At 38.6% G+C, this 17,427-nt stretch overlaps 1 long non-coding RNA gene across 1 annotated transcript in view; it reads right to left on the bottom strand.

Annotated features, from left to right (window-relative positions):
• LOC149068840 (uncharacterized) overlaps nt 1-17,312 on the bottom strand; it is a 57,384-nt gene extending 40,072 nt beyond the window's left edge. The window contains exon 1 of the long non-coding RNA XR_016195160.1: nt 17,118-17,312. This is a non-coding gene — a long non-coding RNA (uncharacterized LOC149068840). The remainder of the gene's footprint in view (nt 1-17,117) is intronic.
• Between the last annotated feature and the right edge of the window lie 115 nt (nt 17,313-17,427).

Genomic DNA, 17,427 nt, shown 5'->3' with positions numbered 1-17,427 from the left:
TCTCAAAGTGTGCATCGCTGCTCCTAAGGACGTCGTCAACCTTTGTGAAGGGCGTCGTGGCAGGCTGGAGATATTCGTGTGCATATTTATGCTTTGAAATAGTTTTTTTTGCAAGTGAAAATATCCGCTAAACTATTGTGGGGAGCCGCAAATGAACCATGAACTAGGCAAGGGAGCCGCGGATGATATTTAGCTAAAGGTAAAGTTAAAGAGCTCGTGCCAGCAGAAAAAGCAGAACTAAATTTCTAGAATTCAAACTGGTGTGTTAATAAGATACTCGAAGTGTAATACAAATATATATTGTAATATTCAAAGAAAATACAAATATATATCGCTAAAAATAATGTCAACTCGTCCAACTAATTGTTAATCCGTTATGAAAATAACTGATGGAAGTAACGTAACGAATTCAAGTGAACTTTGTTTAAAAAAAACGAAGAAGTTTTCGTCTAGAAGGTTTAGTGATTTCTACTGTATCAGTTATAATGCGGATCAGGGAAATTTGGAAAATCGCTTAAGGGGGGTTAGCAAACATGTTGGATAATTTTTAGTATTTTCATCAGGAATAGACTTTTCCAATTTAAAAGAAATGTTGATGTTTATGACGCAAGATCGTCTAATTACGCCGTTAACCGATCGCGTCATTTCATGACCTTTATATTGTTCATGGTCGTTAACACTAGAATAGAGTTACCAGGTTCAAAAACTGAGAAAGGAGGAAGCCTGCACGCGCACCCTTTCGGACGACGCCACTTTTCCCAATTTTCACCACAGATGGCACCACTGTACTGACTAAAAAACCGCCGCCACAATAGTTTTTCCCGACTAAAACAGCACCGCTAAAAAAGCAAAAAGAGAAATCAAACAACGATCCGTCTCCATCCACCAAAAATGTATCTGGTCTTTTGTTCCATTTATTAGCATTTCTGAAAGCCTCCATAGCCTTGTAAAGGTCTACCCTCAGTAGGTTTGTTTTTCTCTTGGGAGAGCTGCTTTTTTTTGCCAGAGACGATTTGTCATAGGAATCAGCATTGAGCATTGCTTGCATCATATTTTCTTCATTTCTGAGTGGAAGAGGTAACACATCCTCACTTCCCACTTCAGTACACGGCATTTGCTGTTGGTGAGCAAACATTGGTATTCTTGAAATGAATGTTGCGGTTTTGTTCTTCCTAAGACATTGTCTTTTTTAATTTTGATCATTGATCATTTTTGTCGCACCACGGTCATTTTCTGCACACGAGGGCTAATTAGACGGGACCTACAATTTATTGCCGATTCCGAACAGCATGCTTGTTTTTTATACTCATCGAGAGGTTGGCGCGCTAACCCCTCGATGGGGGACTCCCTGCGGTAGCAATTTTTTGCTGCAGTCAAGTCACCGTTTTTTGTTGTACCCCTGTGTCAGGAAAGTTTTCTGACAAGGATGAACCGGGTATCGAACTCGCGACACCTCTAAACATCCTTTGGTACTTTAGGCGAGCATCCTATCGACCGGGCTACCGCGCCCCTTTGTTTTGTTTTTTTTATACTATCCTGGAGCAAGTTGGGCCATGTTATAGTCTTAAAAAAGCATCTGCCTTGATTAGAGGTAACTTGGGTTCCTCTACTCTGGGAAATTCGGTAGGCGATTGGTAAAAGCGTGTAAAAATTTGCTGGGGTAAAACCATGGCCTTCACAGGGGGGGCTGGCAGGTCTCTAGCTCTTGGGGCCCGGGACAATTTTATAATTGTTTGCTTTTTAACGTTATAAATTAACTATAGAAGGCGCCCGTGAAAAATCTTGCGGAGGGGGGGGGGGAGCGCAAAAAGTCTCAGCCTAGGGACCCTGCTTCTGGATGTGGGAAAGGGGGGTCATAGGAAAAACACAAACATACTCATGCCAATGAAAAGATTTATGTTTCAGAGTGAAAAAATTTCCAAAGGAGAAATAAAATAATGTGGAAACCCCTGACAAAAGGGGCTGAATCAAAAAGGAGGCGTCTGGTAACCGTACTCTAGGATGGCAGGAAATTTGAACGACAGAAGCGTTATTCCGTGACTGTAATAGGGAAAAATTCTACATAAATTCTTTTTCTTCACCGATTTGCTTCTGAAAGGTATATATATATATATTTATTTAATTTATTTATCATACTTTTGTGATAAACAATTTTCATTCCCTTTTTTGGAATTTGGGACAAACTGACTCGGAGCATGTTAAACACCAATGCTGTGTTTTGAAATCTCATAATGGGTTTTGATTGTAATTCTTTCAGCTCCTGTAATTCGTTGCTTAATATTTGAAAATGGCGCGTCATAGGCATAACATTTTGGATTGTTTAAAAAATCATATCTCCCAAATTAAAGAAGATACGGCAACGATTAACAGTTTGAATTAAAGACAATGTTCTGGTTGACAATCTCTGCTAGTAAGTTTCTGAAATGTTAAGTTAGTAAGTTTCTAAAATCACTCACCACTAACACACGCAGGTGCAGGCGATACTTCAATATAGTTCAGCTTGGCCGCTTGTTAAAAATTGTACACACTAGTTCATTTCCGGAGTTCGTAATTATGCAATTCAGTTCAAACGAATAGGAATAATCTTCATACCGTTGTGAAGCTGATATACTGAATGATGCCTAGACACAAAAACATGATGAAAACATTCCCACGCTTCAATTACCAATCAGATTAGAACTGTTTTTTGTAATGCAGAAGTACAGTATTGTATTCCCATACTGAGTTGGCCTCTGACCTTGAAGCGTGAAGAGAGGGTTCATTTTCCAAGGAGGGAAAAAGGAAATTAACCTTCTAAACGGTGAAGACTCATATATGAGTTCGAAGGCAACTACCGTCATTTCGGCCTGAACTCATATATGAGTTCGAAGACAACTACCGTCATTTCGGCTCGAACTCATAAATGCGTTCGCCAGGAACCAGTTCCTTCCCCCATCTCATTGTACGGTTAGTGACAGGTACACAGTGTCGTCAAACCGCCCCTTCCTGCAACAATACAGTCCTCTCCTCCCCAAACTCATCAATGTTTGAAAAGAAGAATAGCTTATTGAGAAAAGAAGGATTACTTGGTTTGAAAAGGGCACAAATACCCACGTTGTAGTTGAAAAAAAGAAAGAAAGAAAAGGAAAGTTTTTACCAGTAAATTAGAGATTGTTAATTTATTTGACAAAAATATTTATTATTCGTATCAGAATATTCGTTTGAATATATATTCAAACCTATGAAATTTAACCACTGTTCTGAGGTTTATTCCAAATCCAATAATTCATTCATCATCCACGCAGAAAACTACAGCTTGTGCTAAGAGAACAAATTATTAGTTCTTCCTCCAGTTATTACTAATTATATTTGTGCTAATTCACTCGTTAGTAGCTTGGTTAGGGCAGCGGTTCTCAACTGGTGCTCCGTATGCATTTTCCAGGGCTCTGCGACCGGTCGAGGAAAATGAAATGAATAAACAAAATATGATAAATCAATTAAAATGAAAGGCCCACGGAACTCCGTGAGTGAAAAAAAAATTAAGAACCGCTGGGTTAGGGTATGTTCGTGTATATTTTTTAACGAATGTTCTATATATCATTTGTTTTATGTACTATGATTCTTGGGCAATTTAATGTTCTACTGAAATTGTCACCAAATTATTGAAGCATCTCATGGAAAAAAAATCTCCAGCGTGGCTTCGTTAACCTCTTGAGCAGGACCGTCATTTGGGGGGGTCGGGGGGGGGCGTTGCCCCTCCCGGCTTTTGAAAATACACTAAAAATGGTATATATATATATACACACACACACATTGAGTGCATATGCTTTGCCCACCGTCGTTCTCGTTGGTACGTTGCGTCGTTTCAAAAGCCGTCCGTTGAACAACGTTCTAAAGGGTTTTCGATATTTTTTGCTTTGAATTATTATTATCTACTCTATAATATAAAATCCCAAACTCGAAAAGGGCCTGTTTCTAAGCAACAGAAATTAGTGATGATTTTATGTAACGAAAATCTGTTACGTTTTTGGGTTACGGAAGTCGGTTACAATTTTGGTTCAAGTTTTCATTTACCTCTTGCATATTGGGACCAACTCTTGCATGCCCCCCATCGGGACTAATTTATGTGTATGTACCGAGAGGCTCCCACTTCCTACAGTAGGGACCCCTAGGATGGGAGAGATAGCGGGCCCCAAACCAGCTTTTTCACGGGCCCCTCTGTGGTTAATTTATAGCGTGAAAAATCAAAAAGTGATAAGAATCGTTCCAGCCCCTGTCAGCCCTGCCCTTGTGGGGGTCATGCCGACATTGTATAATATACATAAATCACCGGTGCTCCCAACATACGGGGTCTTGGTACCTTGGTACATTGCACATGTACCTTCATGGGGAAGTTAAAAGGTTTAATTTCCAGAGGCCCTTGATGGACCTCATTGTTTTCTTGCTGCTTTAAAACTGAAAAATTTCCGATAGCAGAAGCTGAAGATATTTCCGGTCCGGAGTGATTGCGTGGGGCGCTGGATTTTATTCGTTGGTAAAATGAATACAAATGAATATTTTCCATGGCCCTCACAGGGGTATACCCGATAAGCTTCCGAGTCGGGGACCCCGTTTCATTTTGGGGGCCCAGGATGAATCTTATTCTCTTCTGGGTCCGACGTATTTTGTTGGGGGCGATGGGTTTTATTCGTTGGTAAAATTAATACAAATGAAAATTTGTCGTGGCACTCGCAGCTGTGGACGTCGGAAAAGCTTCGAGGTCGGTGACCAGGGCCGTCATTTCAACTTTTTCCGGGGGAGGGGGGGGGGCAAAGGACATGTACTGAATATATGTATATATATATACCCCCCAATGACGAGCCTGTCGGGGGCCGATGTGGAAATTGATAGGTTTCATTTTGGGGGCCCTGGATGAATCTCATTGTTGTCTTTTGTTTAACATTGTGGAACTTGCAACAGCTGAAGCTTGAGATAAATGTATTTTGTAAACGTATTTTGTTGGGAGCGATGGGTTTTATTCGTTGGTAAAATGAGTACAAATGAAAATATTTCATAGCACTCGCAGCGGGGGATGACCGACAAGCTTCCAGGTCGGGGGCCCCATGTGGAAATTGACAGGATTAATTTTGGGGGCCATGGATGAATATAATTATTTTCCGTGGAATTTTGCAACAGCGGAAGCCCGAGATGAATCCAGTCTGGGTCCCTCACTAAAATTCAGCGAATTGGAGTCTGGGGACCCTCGTGGAGAAGTTTTTCTGGGTTACTTGATGAATCACATTTGTTTTTTGTTGCTTTATTATCTTAAAATTCAGTAAGCTGATGCTTTCACGTGTCCCTTTCCATAGCACGCTGATGAAGTGGGACGACATAAACAAGATATGTTGGGAAGGGAAGGGGGGGGCAGAGCCCCCCTTGCCGCTCTGCTATATCTTAATATAGCTGCTATATCTTAATATACTCTGCTATATCTTAATATACTCTGCTATATCTTAATACTAGGGGGCAGAGGCCCCCTAGTATTAAGATATTCTTATACAGGGTGCGTGCCATTTTACTTGCGAACCAGTAAATTCAGACTCGTAAATACAGCAAAATAACAGGTGCTTGAGTTTAAAAAAATCTCATCTCTGTTGTACTTTCAATTGTCTATTGTGTGCCAATACAACAGCTGTTTCATCGGACTTCTTAAAACTGGCTATTCTTCTAGTACCCACAGTAGGTACAACAGATAAGTGTGCACAAAATGACCATGGTGCAACAAAAATAAATCCAAAATGGAAGAGAGAGAGAGAACTAGCGAACGCTTTTTCTCAGAAAAGGAACTTGTATTGTATCAAATAAATGCCGAGCCAAGTTGGCAAACCCCTTTTTTTTTGACAAAATGGTTGATGCAAAGATGGAATGTCCTGTTTTTTCTCCTTTGTGATGTCACTAATAGTTTTCTTTGTAAAGATTCGCGATCCCCAAAAAAAGTTGAGGAATGTAAACTTCCTGGAAAATGTGCAGAAATCTCTCTTGTGATAAGATTATCTGCCTTAGGCGGAGATAACCTTGGAAGTCTGGGGCGCGCGGTCAGTATTGCTGTGGGAGCAAGGTGATGATGATATCTATACACATATACATTAGACTAGTCGACTTAACTTTTGACGTTGGGGGGGGGGGGCGCAGTGCTCCCCATGCCACCTCCCCGTATCTCCGCCCATGTGATCTGCTATTTTTTAAATTCGAATTCAGTCATTTCCTTGGATTCCATGCCATTTTTCACAAAAATAAAAAATACCAAACTATTACTCGATTCTCGAGTAAAATGACTTCCCCTCATTCAGTTTTTCGCTCGATATAATCAGATAACTCAATGATTTTTTTTTTTTAAATAAAGTATTTTACATTGACTATTGTTCATTTTGAGGCATGTTTCTTTAAATGCATATTTTTGCACTATAAATGCGTTTTCTTTTTTTAGCATATTTTTCATTTCTGACTTATTTCTGAATTCCGAAATGGACGATTTTTTCTTTTTTTTTCCTGGGTGTATTTTCTCTTAGGGAAATTTCCGCACTTTAAATACATATATAAATAAATAAATATATATATATATTTTAATTATACGTATATTTTTCAATAACCCCCCCCCCCCCCACATATTCTGAGCCGTTAGGGCAGGCATATTAACGCATTTTTAAGGCACATATTTTTATATTTCGGCATTATAATATGAGTGTTTTTGCTTCTTTTTTTGATTTGTTGGAACATTCCAATTCATTTTTTATCTCTTTCAAATGCATATATAATTTTTTTTTTCAATTTTGCGTGCATTTTTCATTTTTGATGCCATAATTCGGGATTATTCGACGATGGTTTCAATTTTTCGCATATATACATCCTTTCCAAAAAAATTAGAACACCCAGAAATTTACGAGTTTCCTTTTCTATCATGATCATATTATATGAGCTTTCATATCTTGAGCATATCGGTGGCAAAAAAAAATTCATAAAGTAGATTAAATGCGTCGTAAAATACCAAATTAATTTTTTCCTCTTTGTTTCAAAAAATTGGAACACTCCGAAAGCTGTTTGAGAAAATTAGAACATTTGGCTTAAAACCTATTACTGTATTACATGAATATTTTCATGCAAATTTACATCAACTTGATCGAATAAGTGTTTCATATCTTTCCTCATTATGTATGCAAACCTACAATCATTCAATGTTCGCAATACGGGTAGAAAAACGGGAAATTTCTGAAAAACGCATAATTACGCATGTATTTGCTAGGACTGTTGGGGGGGGGGGGACGCGTGCTGATATCGTACGAATACATTGTGCTGTGGCCATCTTTGGTCTTGGCCATGGATTTTATGCATCAAGACATTCAATTTATGAGTGTCCGGCACAGACCCGAATCGGGCCTCAGCTATAAATCCCATATTCGCTATCGGCTCCCCGATAGCGGTTTGCAATTGATCAGTTTTTATTAATTTATTTATTTTATCCCGAGTCCGCAATATCTTGATAAGATTAGTATCAGGTACAATCATCAGATATCACGAAACCATCGAAATATCGATGAGGTTTGATACACATTGGCGAATTCTTGATACTATCTGCGTTTTTCATCTCCAACTGAAGTCTCAGTGGAAACAAAAAATAGAGGCCAATGGATTAGAAGGCATCTCTGGATGGAGGCTCTCTACCTTTTGATTCCAGTTGAAGACGTATGGTATGGAGAAAGATCATGATTTTGACTCTTTCTAAGCTATTACTTAATTGCTGCAGCAAGTCACATAGGTGGAAAGATGAAAATGTAAATTACAACCATACCCTTAATTTGAGCTCTTTATGAACTGCTCTCGTAAATTTCTAGGGTGTTCTAATTTTTTGAAAAAGATCGGGTATTTTTATTTCATGGTATAATTCGACATTTTTAAAAATGCAGATTCAACTTTATTTTTAGTGCATGTTTCATCCGGGCTCTAGTTACAACTTTCTTTCACGTTTTGAATTCCAGAGACTTTATTTACTTCGAGTATTTGTGTATTTAAACTTTTTCTCAGTATGTCACTGTGTGTTTTCATGTATTTTTTTGTTTTGTAAGATGATTTAATGCACCAAATTTATATATTTCAGAGAGAATTCTTTTATTATATTCCGATGCAAATGACTGTATATCTAATATGCGTATTCAATCTCACTAAACCTACGCTCATTTTTGAAATTAATTCCACGATCATAAGATATCATGGAAAAAAATAAATGAATATTCAAAAAGAATGTGAGTAAAGCATTGAGAAGCAGTTTTATACCCGAAAGTTTTGATAAATTAATTATTTAATGATGTTCCAAGGTTGGGAAGTAGCTGTAGTTCTGCTCGAATAGATTTGTATCAATTGACAAATATCAGTTGTTACAATGCCTTGCCTCGAATAGTAGTAATTCCAACAACACTGATTTAATCAACGCACATTATTTACGAAAAAGCTTTTCGATTTTCAAAAATAATTCACATTTTAGGTGAACCTCAAAATCGCGAGAACATACTTCAACACTTGCAAATTTAAAAAATACAATTAAAATATTAAGGGGCATATATATAGAATGCTTCTCGAGATTCAGAATATTTATAGTGTTCAACTTGAAAATATTGGGACATTTTCAAATACCTAGTGGATGGATTAGTAATTTTTTAGTACGCTGTGACATTTCGTTACTAAGTTAATCATATCAATATTTCACAAGCGAAAGCAAGTAAATTTTATTGCCTGTTAAAGCTAATCTATATTGATAGAGTTATTTACCATAGAATGCTGAGCATCTATAAACACGCTACAATAATTTCGTTCAAAATTTTGAGTATATCCCGCCTTTATGTGTTTTTTGTTTAGTTCGGAAAATAGAAAAACTTTGGAGAATGAAAGGAGAAAGTACATTTCTGGGAAGAAAGGGTCAATCACCGGGCGTTACCAGCCTGTCACTTCGGTTCAGCCCCCTCTCGACGGCTTATCATACATGCCAATTACCCATTGTCACATACTGGGGGGAAAGCATTCTAGAATCACGTGACCCTGTGGTCATTTTGAAAAGATTTTGTGAAAATAAGTAGCTTTTTTTGAAGAGGTTTTGTGTTCGACCCTGAGCCGTCGATAGGGTTAAAAAACTCGCTATATAAAATAGAGCAAAAGACGCGAACGGAAAATATCAACCTGCTCCTTTTCCCTGCGACCTTTTTACCGAAAGAAGATGAATGGAATCGTCCATTAGGACGTTTCATGACGTTGCCAGAGGCCAACTCAGCATGGATGTGCTATGTCTCATAGTTATTCTCTCTGTTTTTGCGGCTTTTCGTGAGTTAAGTATCCTGGGTTTTGGGGGTGCTCATAATTCTTGAGCAGGTGTAGACCCCTTTAAAATATCAACCTGAAAATGTAGTAAAAAGCTCATTTGGGACGATCGCCAGCAGCAAAGGCGCGTGGGGATGACCAACCTTTGGCGAGTCCATTTACTTTTGTGTGTGGCACGTTCAAAATTTTCATATTCAGCTAATATTTTAATTAATTAATATGAATCATGCTTATTTTTTTTAAATTGATACTCAAACGTTCTATCATGGCCAGCGGCTGTTTAGAACTCTTCGTTAAAGCTCATTTTATATGGCTGATAAATTAATTTGATGAAAACGCCCAAAAGGATTAAATAATTGCACTAAAATTTATATTACGGTACAACATTAATGTTTCTGTATTTTTCAATGCGTTATACACTATCTACCAATAAGTATTTGGATAACCTGTGATAGAAAAGAAAAACTAACTTTATTCAAAATCAATAGTTGGTAGAGCCTCCACGAGAGGCAATTACAGCGTGAACCCTCCGGGGCATACTTTCCACAAGTCCTTGTGTGACGGCTAGTGGTATTTTCTTCCACTCGGCTTGGAGAAAACATGTCAGTTCCTTCACCGATTTTGGACGGGTAGGGCACCCCTTAATTCGGCGATCCAACTCGTCCCAGAGGTTCTCGATAGGGTTCAGGTCTGGGCTCTGGGCAGGCCAGTCCATTCGATGAACCCCATTGGCACCATACCAAGCCTTGGTTAACCTCGCAGTATGACAGCTGGCATTGTCGTCCTGGAAGTAACAGGGGTCCACCCCGTAAAACTGACACAACGTAGGAAGCATATTGTCATCCAAAATAGTGCAGTAGGCATCGGCGTTGAGCTTACCATGAATGGGGACCAAGGGTTCCAGTCCATACCAGGAGAAACACCTCCAGACCATAATTCCACCTCCGCCGAACTTGACTGTTGGCACAATGCATTCTGGCAGGAGACGTTCTCCAGGCAGACGCCAGCCCAGACCCTGCCATCCGAACGGTAGAGGGTGAACCTTGATTCGTCGCTCCAAAGAACCCGTTTCCACTGATCTACGGTCCAATTTCGATGTGCTTTGCACCACATTACCGAGCAACGCAGTTGGACTTTGTGATCAAAGGCATTTGGGCAGCAGCACGACCATGAAAACCAATCAGATGTGCTTCCTTACGGATGGTATTCATTGAAACAATACTCCCGGATGCCTGTTGAAACTCCTCGCGGATGAGGGCCATCGGTTGCGTGCGGTTATTCCGAATTTCTCTGGACAGCACCCGTCGGTCTCTATCTCCCAGTTTCGTTGGTCTGCCGACTCGGAGCAAATTCCGACAATCACAGCTCACCTTCCACTTCTTAATCACATAGGCCACTGTCGATTTTGGGTACTTCAGCTCGCTAGATATGTCCCTTAAGGATCGGTCATTTTTGTGATACCCGATAATTATACCTTTCTCGAAATCAGAGAGCTCCGAACTGCGCGGCATCTTGCATGCGACTAATGCCGATGTTGTTTCCTACACGATATATACCGGCGGAGGGCGTGACGTATCTCAGGACCGCAGATATCGTCATTTGCATAGGTGTCCAAATACTTATTGGTAGATAGTGTATACGTATTTTAATTAATTTAATATGTTCGTTCCTCGCATACACGGCATGGACGGACAAATAACTGTATATGTAATGCCAAATAAACTTCTATTGAAAGTATATTATACCGAATTATCGTAGTTGTAAACTTGTATCCGGTCCATGAGACACAGCCCACTCAATATTTGCCACCATGCCAATAATCCCTATAGAAATATCGAGATCGAGCTCCCTCCCACTATGTCAATATATAACTTCACACCTTTGCATTAATTTCTAATTTGATAACGCACTAGTCAGTTTTAAATCCGCTCTTTCTCTCTGCAAAATTATTCTATAATAATTATACAACCCTTCAAGCAAAGAACAAGCAGCGAGAAAATATTTCGAGCTGAAAAAAACGTGTTTTTATATTTAGTCACACAAAAAATTCTCAAGGTTACTTTTTTATCTCGCGGCGCGCACACTGGGCAAGCAAAAGGACGGTGTTTTGTATTTCATTTGCATAGAGCTTCTGACCTCTTAAATATTAGGTCAGAAATATTGAACGAGTTTCAACTAGATTTTTAAATATATGAATGCAGCTTTCTTATAGGAGAAATAAAATTATCTATTTTCCTCTTTTCCAAAAATAGGGTATAAAATCGTTCAAGTTTCGTTACATTTTAGGAGTAAGCAAATATACAGGGTGTTTAAAAAAAGATGGTCTAACTTGTAAAATGTGGTAGAACGCATTTAAATAATCTATTTTTTTTTTGTCTTAGGCCGGGATTACACTATAAAAGTTTGATAAAATCCCTTTTATAAAACTTGAAAAATTCAACCAATAAAGCACATTGATTACATTTGTGCAAATGCAACCAATAATCTTATTGGTTGAATTTTTCAAATTTTATAAAAGAACTTTCAGAAAACTTTTATAGTGTAATCCTGGCCTTACAAATAATTGGTGGAAAATAGGATGCAAAGGTGCCAGAGTGCCCTTGAGGGTATATCCAAGAAGGTGAGTGAATCACACTTTATTTTCGACCATGCATTTTGCAATCGCAAGCAGAGGCCAATGTGTCAAAGGGTCATCTAAGTGGGAGTTGAAGTTGTACAGTGGACGTTAGACCTTGGACGTTGCATTCTATCGGACAAAACCATTATTTTCCATATTTGAACTCTTCTGACTGATGATTCCGCCACCCTCGTCTCTCCCTGTAAGGACTGCAACCAAGGGGGAGCAGGCGGGTCTGGTGCCCCGGGCGTCGGATCAGAGGTTGAGCAAATTTCACCCGTTAATCTTTCCTTCAATATTACAAATAGGCGCCAAAATGCGTGCTTGCAGTGCCGTCTTAATGCATGGACCCACTCAAGAGAAGAGGGACTCAGAAAAATGACGAGAAGTTGAATTTTTCAAGAATGTTCCAAGTAGGGCCTCACAAAAATTACTGCTCGGAGGTCCATGATGCTCTTAAGACGGCCCTGCGTGCTTGCCCCGGTTGACCATTCATTCAAACCGACCACAACTTCGGTCCATCGCCTTACGCAATTTACTACCTATTGAGTTGCGCTGGAAGTATGAGTGTCCCCCCTTTTCAAATCCCTTGGGTCCCGAGCAGCGAAAACGATTATATACAATGTACAGGGTGGTAACTATAAACCGCCCAATAATTACACACGTGATTCCTTGTGAAAAACTGATATGGAAAAGTGTTTTCAGTTTTTGATTTGACCCATAATTAATGAATTATAACGCTTTAAAAATTGATGACGCCACTTAAAAATCCTGCCAAATTCACCGAACATACACCAAACGTATAACTTGGCGTTTTGCATTAAACAAATTAATGACTTAGTAATTTATTTTGAAACATAAACATAATTTTTTTTTCAAACTGAACAATGATATAACCCTAGGAAATCGAGAAAGAAAACCTGTTTTTTTTCTCTTTTAATTCTTGTTGTGTGCGTGCACTTTTTAAATTTTTAAGCGGTTGTTAATTATTACGATTTTCTAAGATTGCAGAGGTTTTGAGTTCATCGTAAGATTAAAAAAAACTATTGTCACCCCGAAAATTCTGAAATTTTACTCAAATGTGTTACTTGCCATGTTTAGTAAAATGAACCTCAGATTTAGAAGTTAACCCTAGCATTTTTTTTGAAACTATTGAATTCTCATATTTTTGAAAATTTATACATTTTTTTCAAACTTTAAATATCATAAAATTCTAACGGATGATCAGACATCGAAGTTCGAGATTAATCTCACTAAAAAATGCCGTATAAATATTTCTGCAAAATTTCAGAATTTTTGTTGTGGTAGGTTTTTTTTATATTTTCACGGGGGATGAACTCAAAAAACTGTAATTTGTAAAAATAGCGTTCAGAGCGTTTTTCTTTTATACTATAATTAATAAATTTTTATTTTATTTTGAAAAAAAAAAAACCAATAAACCTGATTGACAAGAATTTTGTTGCATTTAGTTTTCACGATTCAATGAGATACTTTTTAAAGTGATGTTTGAAAAATCTAGTTCAGGGGGTCATGAGACCCCCTTAAATGAATAAATTACCTCCAGCAATTTTAAGATGAGTTTGTTTTCCAGTTCCGATTCAGAAGTTCCGGAAAATTTGCATGTTGCATCGCAGATTTTGATTGTAATTCTACAACGCAATTAACTGAGTCACACTACAAGCGTAATGAATGAAATCGATCACATGTTACAAATTTTCACGATTACAGTCTAACAATTACAGTTTACAATTTTTACGGTATTTCATTTATGCCATGAATGTTCGTATGAAACAGTAGACTCCTACTCAAAAACCACATTTGGAACAACAGACAGTAAAAACATGACTTTCATTTCGAAAATTGAGAACGGAGGGGGGTTAGCATGATTTTTCGGAAAAAAATTAAGAAACGAAGTACACATATAAGAACAAAGGGGCGGCAAAATTAATAGATCCTTGGAAGGCGACATCCTAAAGTCGTCTATGTTTAGAGGGGATCCGGGGCAATACGCCTCCTTTCCTGACATGACGAGCACAATTATTTATAATTGGTCATTTGTTTTGACGCAGTTTGACCTAATACGTCCTTGCGTTGCAAAAATCAAAATCCAATCCAATAAATATGCCCTAGAATAAACCTTCATCTGAAAAAAATGACCAAGTTATGCGCGAATCACGTGTCTGGAATAAAAATTTCAAAGTAGTCCAAATATTTCTTGCGAAAAGGTAAAGTAAAAATATGTTAATATTTCAGCGGATTAAATTGATTAAAATAATAATCATCAATTGCAGTCAAAAGGAAATGAAAAATCTCCATTGCAACATGCAGAAATGACAATGTGACTCGTGAGTAATCAATAGAAATTAATCGAAAAACCACTAATTATTTTGAATATGTCAGTTCATAAAATGACTAGTTTGAAAGTTTCTGATCAAAAATATAGTTACTATTTTACTGTTTTTACAAGTCACCTTCGTCAAGCTACCATTTTTGCAATCTTCGTTGAAGTTTTTTTTACACGTGACTGTTTCGAAGAAATTTTAAAGTAACTCGAAAAATATTGCTATGTTTCATTGATCAATATGTAATTTGATGATTAACATGACAGCGTATAAAAACGATGGTGTAGTAAATACAACGCGATCTATGCGCCTTCCCCAGAAAAATTTGACTTGATAGTGAAAGAGAACAAATTACCACATTTTGGCAAAGAATTGTTGATTTGGTTAAAAAGATTTTTTTAATACAAATACAAATACAACGCCACAACAGGCAAATTGCCCAACGAGGTGGCTGACTTAAGAACATCATGGATCCCCGAGCCATTTTTTGGAGGCCCTACCTACTACAACTACACCACACATGCACACCCCCCCCCCCCCGGGGAACCCACCAACGAATCGGTACATGCGGGAATGTGCGTGTACGTGTAGTGAAACCTGACGTGAAGTTTTGTTGTTTCTCTGTAATGCTTGTTATGTGTAGTGCTGCCATCTGCCACCAGTTTTTCTAACTATGAGTGAAGTGTTATGATTGAATGATTTATCGTTGCAGGACTGTTGCTCTCTGTGGCGAGACTTTTTAACGGGGAGATCGGCTCGCATTTGCGCCTTGAAGTTGGGAACCACAGAAAACCAACTTCAGCCGACCACATAAAAGCACAAATAGATCTAATTTTTGGCTAACACTTTACAAATTTGGTGATAAATTTGCCAATGTAGATACATCACACATAATACACCTAACGATATTTGGCCAGTCGTAACTAAGACTAGGCCACGGCTGACCAAGCTCTCTGTGTCAGACCAAATTATTGTTTCATTTCTATCACTAGATCCTATTTGGCCTAAGGTGACTGCTATATTCTAGAGGCTATAACTTGGCCCATCGTTTTTGAAATACTTCTGCTTGAATTTTCCTACGAGTTCTGAGCAAAAAAAAAGAGGGGAAAAAACCTCGTTTCATTTGTAACCAAATAGGATAATCTAAACTAAAGATATTAAGCATTGTAAAAGAGTGGGTAGGCTTAGTTAATCTTATTTTTAGTTACTACTTTTTTGAAACCCGCAGCGCTAGATTTCCGTAGGCTAAGCATTAGGCTGCACAACGCCTAATGCCTGAGGTCTGCAGAGGGCCTTAAAAATTTCAAACTGGATTTTTTTGAGAAATTGCTAAAAGATCAAATTTCGACATATTGAAGTAGGAAGTTTAGAATGTTACCTTATATTACAAATGTTTAAAATGCTTTAGATGCGTATTAGGTCCTCCACAAAGGATATAGATGACAGGGCTCCATCCCTGGGGTGATTCTCATCATTTTTTTTTTCACGCTATAAATTCACTATCAAAAGGTGCCCATTAAGATCTCAGCATTACAGGGGCTCTGCTACAGAATGTTGGGGCATGCAGAGGCCATCTGGAGTTGGTCATATAACGGTCCTCATTACCTTCAATTGTTTAGGGTTTTTGTTACCTTCCTTCAAACCTAAATCCCACTTGCCTTCGGGGCAATCCCCAGGGCCGGCCATTTAGCGGCCCGGTGGAAGAAAAAAGTTTTATGGCCCTCTTCAAATATTACGAGAGATTGACTCATTTTTGCTTTATACATTCACCGAAATTAAATTTAAGGAAATGAAAATCTTGGAATTTGGATTCCTTAAAAAAAAAAAACCCTTTCTGAGGAGGTTCCAGACAGCAGGGCCGTCTCAACACATGAGCATACTGGACAGTGCAGGTGGTCAAGAAGCCTCAAGTTAACCAGGCATAAGCAATATCTACACATGTAATAAGATTTTGAATCGCTATGACAGGTAATTCAAGTCTTGACGAGCCCAGAGAGTCTATTTTTCCGAGCGCTCATGGTGCTGTTAAGACCCCCCCCCCCCCCCCCCCACTGGGAAAGGCTAAAGCGAGAAGGATTTTAAGATGCCAAAAAATTCAGTTAGAGAAGTCCACCTATTTCCAAAAAAAAAATTCAAATTTTCTTGAAAATCAATTTTAAGAGTCAGTAAAAAATCTTACGACTGAGGGGCTATTAAAAATCAAGGTTCCCCCCCCCCCTTTAAGAATGTTGGGGCCGCGAATTCTATAGATCAATGGAATTTAAATTTCTGGGGTTTTAAAGTAGTCATCGTAAAATATTATACGTAATCAATACAATAACATACAGTTTTACACCCCCAATATTTTGGGCACTGTATGATCGCATCTGCTCCTCTACTCACAGATGGGTCTTGTCAACACCTCCTATAACTACAGCTAGCTATAGATGACGTTGGTCTGGTGCCCCGGTTGCTGAACCAGAGGGGGGGGGGCTCAGATTTAACACTTTAACCTCTTCTTCAACATTGCAGGGAGGAGGGGTGGTGGTGCCGGAATGCGTGCTTACCCCGGCTGACCGCGTTTCTGGTTGTGGCTCTGTTCGCACCTGACCAAATCTGGCCCTCAGGCTCGTCATTTCGGGAGGGCCGGGGCCCTCCGGCTTTAAAAAGTGCAATAGAAATGGACAAACAAGGCGAAATAAATGAATATATATATACATATATTGAGTATATGTTCTTCACCCCAGTGAAAAAAGTTGAAATGACGAGCCTGACGGCCCTAGCACTTCCCGTGAACCTTTCTAAGTGGACAAAAGCCCATTTTTATCACGTCAATTTTGAGACAAATTATGACTTACCAGAAACGCTTTTATTGACGACAGACGACAACTTGGGGCGGTACACGTGGATATTTTTCCTAAAGGAAAAAGTTTTAATTTTATCAAAAAAAGCTTGAGATTATATGAAAAAAAGAAACGAATCTAGAAAGCTCAGCAGTAGTTCTCTTTGATTGTCGAGTCTGGGGCGTGGGAGACAGATTCACAGATAAAACTAAATATACAAGGAAAGAGAGGGGGGGAAAAATATCTCGACACACACCTGCTGTGGAAATTAGAAGTTATCTTTATATAGATATGGAAATGCCACCAGTCACTGATGACGTCATAA

The sequence above is a fragment of the Pholcus phalangioides genome, unplaced genomic scaffold (assembly GCF_987345545.1).
Source record: "Pholcus phalangioides strain wild (caught in Gottingen) unplaced genomic scaffold, Ppha-v1.0 ptg000024l_1, whole genome shotgun sequence".
NCBI lineage: Eukaryota > Metazoa > Arthropoda > Arachnida > Araneae > Pholcidae > Pholcus > Pholcus phalangioides.
This window is presented reverse-complemented; position numbering and strand designations above follow the sequence as displayed.